The sequence below is a fragment of the Nylanderia fulva genome, unplaced genomic scaffold (assembly GCF_048542155.1).
Source record: "Nylanderia fulva isolate GAGA-0341 unplaced genomic scaffold, ASM4854215v1 Scaffold320, whole genome shotgun sequence".
NCBI lineage: Eukaryota > Metazoa > Arthropoda > Insecta > Hymenoptera > Formicidae > Nylanderia > Nylanderia fulva.
In genome coordinates this window covers 117905-123669 of record NW_028190391.1, presented here as the reverse complement: position 1 = coordinate 123669, position 5765 = coordinate 117905, and the positions used below count along the sequence as shown (strand labels likewise).

Sequence of the window (5765 nt, the reverse complement as noted above, 5' to 3'; positions counted from 1 at the left end):
AAGTAAAATGAGACAATCGTTAAGAAACATAATGAAATATATTATGGAGCGAAACAAGATCGCACGTCTTGAACATTATTTTTAATTGTTTTTTAATGTATTATTACTGCTATTTATTTATACCTATGCGCTGAAGAAGGCTCAAAGAAAGAGCCGAAACGTTCGCACTTTAATGTCTTGTATATTAAATGTATTTCTTATGATTATTAAAACCTAATTAATCCTTTAGAAAAAATACGCGCCTCATTAACTGCGCTTGGCTCCTATAGCTAACTCATATCCTGAGACTAAAATATATTAATTATTATTTATATAAATATAAATATTACAATTATTATTTATATGACTAATAATAATTGTAATGTTATTATTAGACATATATAGTATTATTATATATATATAATTATATATATAGTTATAATTGTGTTATATATATATATATAAATGTTTTATAATATAAATATATATGTGTATACATATATGAATAATGATAAAACATTTTAAACATTTTTTTTTTAATAATAATTAAACATTTTTTTTAATAATAAAAAAATTTAATATATGTATGTTCTTGATGTTTCTTCTATTCCTCATTCCTGCTTGTGATTATAATAATATATTATGGCCATTGGTGATTCCTCTACTCTTTCTTCAGATAATAAGGCGCAACATTGCTGCCAACATGCACATTTAGAATGCGGCGCAACTATGTTGCCCATATATGTACCGCAAGCTTCCTGCTACTCTTCTTTTTGCTGTTCTTATGCTGTTTCTTCATTCTTTTGTCTCTCTGCTTCTTCATCCTACACATGTAAAAGTTTTTATTATGTAATATATATATTACAATGTATATAATATAATAATAATAATAATAAAGACACACATACACTCACCATGTGACTGCAATGTTCTATATTCTTTCCAAATATTTTTCTGCTACAATTTTTTTAATTAATATAATATAATATAAATAGAGAGATAAATAAAAAAAAAATAGCTAGATAGATAGATTGATAGATAGAGAGAGACAGATGACAAACACAGATGACAACAATATCTTATATCAAATACGTAAACTTGTACGCAGTTATAATTATGGCTTCGACAAATATATTAACTTTCTTATGGCTATATAAGTTTATACATTATGTAATTACAAGTAAGTTTATATATTTGTATAGCCTTAATTATTATTACATATGTGAATAATCTTTTGTAGTAGATAATTGGCTATGTAAGTTAATATATTTGTCTGCATTGCCATAATTATTGGTGCGTAAGCTAATATCTTTGTATAACTATAAATATATTTGTATACATATTTTTAATTAATTATATAATTATTATATAATATACAAATAAGAGAGAAAATAACTATATACATTTATACAATTATATATGTGGATATTTATAGCAATGTGACTACGCAGCAAATTTAATAGCAAATAAGTGGCTACGCAGACAAATATAAATTCATATAGCCATGTTATGACTACAACAGATTAATTATATTATTAATTATATTATATATTTTTATTAATTATTAATAACAAGACTTACTCGTTTTCTATTATTAATAATGTTTTCTTCTTCAGATATCTCCAAGCGAGTATCTTCTTCCTACATATAAATAAAGAAACAATAAATAAATAATAATAACAATATCCTAAATAAAGAAAAAAACAATAAATATAAAAGAAGAAACTTACTTCTTTATTTATATCTTCTTGAGATATATCCATAATAATACACTTCACTTAATATTGTTGTTGACAATAACACGCAACAGGTGACAGCTAACCTATCCTATCAGTCCCGCCATTATTACTTCGAGATGTATATACCAATGTCACCAACATTCCCTATCCGGATACTACAACGAATCTCATTGGTGAATCATTTTTTCCTCTTAGGTTCACACAGCAGCCAATGAGAGACCGTATTGACGAAATAATACTCATTTTTCACTTTTTATTAATAGAATAAATAACGATAATAATACGCTTTAAACCTTCCTTGATTAATAAGAAACTTATGTTCCAAAGTTGATATTAAACTATGCAGTAGTTATCGAGAATTAAGGTCACGACCGATCCGGGCTCGATGAAACGCATACTCCCTCTCTTTTCGCCAACCTACGGTTGGCAGCAGTCAGGAGAATGAGTAAAAAAATATAAAATATTTGAGATTACTAAAGCACACAGTTAAAATAAGATAATTTTCTATGATACATAAATTCTATCTGTAATACACAAATTAATTAATGTTTTAATTATATTGATAATACTTCTTGTGCAATGGTTTCATCATTCATTGGTTCCCAATCAATTTCTTCATATAGAATTTCTTGTTTAATCTGTTCTATTAATTTTTCTTTTGTCATATTATCGACATTTAATTCATTATTTTGTTGAATCTGTGATTTATTACCATTTAATGTGTTTCTATTTTTATACAATGAATCCTTTAGAATTTTGTTATATAATCTCGTAAATCGAACATTTTTATAAACATATGTCGATCCTAAGCTGTGATTGTCTGTGAAAATAAAACAATTTTTGCAAATATTATTGATATTAAAATATTTATTAACATATTTATTATTTTTTTTAAATATTTATTATTTGCAAATATTATTACATCAATAATACCGAAACACAATGCTGTAAATGACAAAACAGTTTGCAAACAACGATCAAGTAAGAAAATTTTAGAAACACCATAAATGAAAACAATTTGACAAAAAATGCTGTAAAAGTCAATTGTTGGAGATAAATCTCATCAGCAAAAATTTCAGCAAAGTTAACAAAAAATAAAATGAGTGTGATGTTTCTTTAAAAAGAACATCAAAATTGATAAAGAATGATGACTCAATATCTTTGGATAAAAATGATAATGAAGTAACAATAAAATAAATAAATAACAATAAGGTAATTTTTGGTATATTTTTAGATTCATTGAACTGGTAATTGCACAAAAAAATTATTAATGCTTGAATTTTTTTTTACATATTGCTCTAATACCCAGCAAGTTTTTCATTAAAAATCATACACATTTTTCAATTTTTTTATTTTTAATATTTTATGTACATTAGTAAATAATTTTTTCTCCGAGTAATCAATCATACACGTACTTGCTAGATATTAGAGAAATATGTAAAAAAAATTTAAACATTAATAATTTAATAATTTTAATTAATAATTACATTCACAAACATTAATAATTTTTTTGTGCACTTACCAGCTCACTGAATTTAAAAATATACTCAAAATCATCTTCACAAGCATGTATACAGACACAAAATAATTCAATTTTATTTTGAAAAAATTTTAAAATAATAATAAGTATCTGAGAAAAAATTTTACATTGTTAGAACTTGTAAAAAGTGAATATTCATTTTAGAAAAAAATAAAAAACTGAAAAACGTTAATTTCCATGATAAATGCAATTTGAACATTTGAAGAATTATTTTTAACCATGAGGAAGAAATAGTCAGAAAGGCAAATAAAAAAAATATTGTTTTTTTAAACCATCCTAATATAGGATAAATATATATATATCCTAAAAAAATCATAAAAATGAAAAGGTCAGGCCATGTTCAAAAGAAGGTACTCAAAAATTTAAACGATCTAATAATAAATTATCACGAAAAGTAACTGATATGTTATTCAAGGTGCCAGTTCAAAGTGAACATACGTAAAGTGTATATTATCTAAATTTAGTAATAATATATTACCATGAAAAGTAACTGTGATATTTTATTCAAGGTGCAAGTTCACATTGAATATACATACATATAAGTAAAACTGATTACAATTTGATTCTAGAAAATAAGTGCGATATGTTATTCTTAGTGCACAAAATATAATAGTCGTTTATAGAGATTTGATTTGAAATTCATACTAGCCCGTACAATGAAAAATAATTGCTCGTAATGCCAGAGTACCAATTTGTTAATGACTCAGAAAAATAACATGGCGGCCTGCTCTCAAAAAACTATGATGTTTCTCGATGTCCATTTAGAAATAATGTCAAAGCTCTTACAGAATAATTACTACAACATTTGAAATACGAAAAGTATTACATTAGAAGAAGATTAGATTAGAATAAAAATTCAACGTATTTTTAAAAGCTCTACACACACAACGAAGTGAATATACAAAACTATATACAAATACCTTTTTCTTCTGTGTTTCTGAAGAAAATTGTAAGTCAAATGAAACCTTGCACTTTGAGAACCATGTCACTTACTTTTCAGAGTCAAATTGATATATTTTTTTTGTATATTTTAATGATATTTATTTCTCACTTGTATCTTGAATAATTAATATGTAATTTTTTATTGTATATTACGACAAATAATCAGTAAACTTTTTAAGCGTATAGCTTTATTGTAGTTGACCTGAGAACTGTACATTTATAAATTTTACTTAATATACACCCGTTTCGAGCAACAAGGCAAAGTTTTCTGATCAATAACTTACTCCCTGAAAATACGGTATAACACAAATCGGAAGTTGATACGAAAATTCGAAATTTTACTAAAGAAAGATTGGAGGTTTTTAATTTATACAATTTTCACAACTCTTATTTCAATTATTTATTCTACCCATCGAAAGTTTTTTGAGAGCAGGCCGCCATGTTATTTTTCTGAGTCATTAACAAATTGGTACTCTGGCATTACGAGCAATTATTTTTCATTGTACGGGCTAGTATGAATTTCAAATCAAATCTCTATAAACGACTATTATATTTTGTGCACTAAGAATAACATATCGCACTTATTTTCTAGAATCAAATTGTAATCAGTTTTACTTATATGTATGTATATTCAATGTGAACTTGCACCTTGAATAAAATATCACAGTTACTTTTCATGGTAATATATTATTACTAAATTTAGATAATATACACTTTACGTATGTTCACTTTGAACTGGCACCTTGAATAACATATCAGTTACTTTTCGTGATAATTTATTATTAGATCGTTTAAATTTTTGAGTACCTTCTTTTGAACATGGCCTGACCTTTTCATTTTTATGATTTTTTTAGGATATCACTTACTTTTTAAAGTACAGATATATAGAGCAGCTTTCTAGTAATTCAAGTATTACAAATATATGTATTTTCGATTCTTATCACATAACTTTGTATAAGTAACAATTTATGCAATACAGTTCAAAATAATTGAAATATATGGTATATATGTACATATATAAAATATATAATTATATTATAGTATACATATATATTTTATTTAATCATATATGTAAATGTTTGTATAATTGTAATAACTTTTAACGATACATTGCACATTTATTTCAATTGCAACAGAATGAATTTATATTCTTGTATGAATATTGAAAATAAAGAATGGGCCCCTCCATCGCCCATTCTCGTGAGAACGCAACCATATATTTTTCTTCGTCTCTCCGATTTTAACACGACATACATATTTCTGTCTGATAATTTTTTTCTTGATGATACTTTTTGAAATGTCATGAAGCCTAGGTCAAATTAGAAACTTATTGCACTCGTTTTAATGCAGCGCTTACAGCAGCTTTTATAAAGCGCCAGAGCAGCCGATATTTTATTTTGGCGCTTACGGCAACTTTTATACAGCGCTAGAACAGTTGATGTTTTAATGTAGCGTTTACGGCAGCCTTTATACAGCGCCATTATTTAATCTGTTCTAAGAACAATATTTATGCCCCTTGTGCTCCTTTGGGCCATTTTTTCTTGAACACTTCCATATCATTAGAG

General features: G+C 25.7%; 1 long non-coding RNA gene across 1 annotated transcript; it reads right to left on the bottom strand.

The window, feature by feature from the left end:
* Positions 1-552: 552 nt before the first annotated feature.
* On the bottom strand, positions 553-2009 carry LOC146722386 (uncharacterized). The gene is made up of 4 exons (XR_014925195.1): positions 1710-2009; positions 1561-1620; positions 888-936; positions 553-803 (listed from the first exon to the last, which is right to left on the bottom strand). It is a non-coding gene; the product is annotated as an uncharacterized LOC146722386 (long non-coding RNA).
* Positions 2010-5765: the final 3756 nt, after the last annotated feature.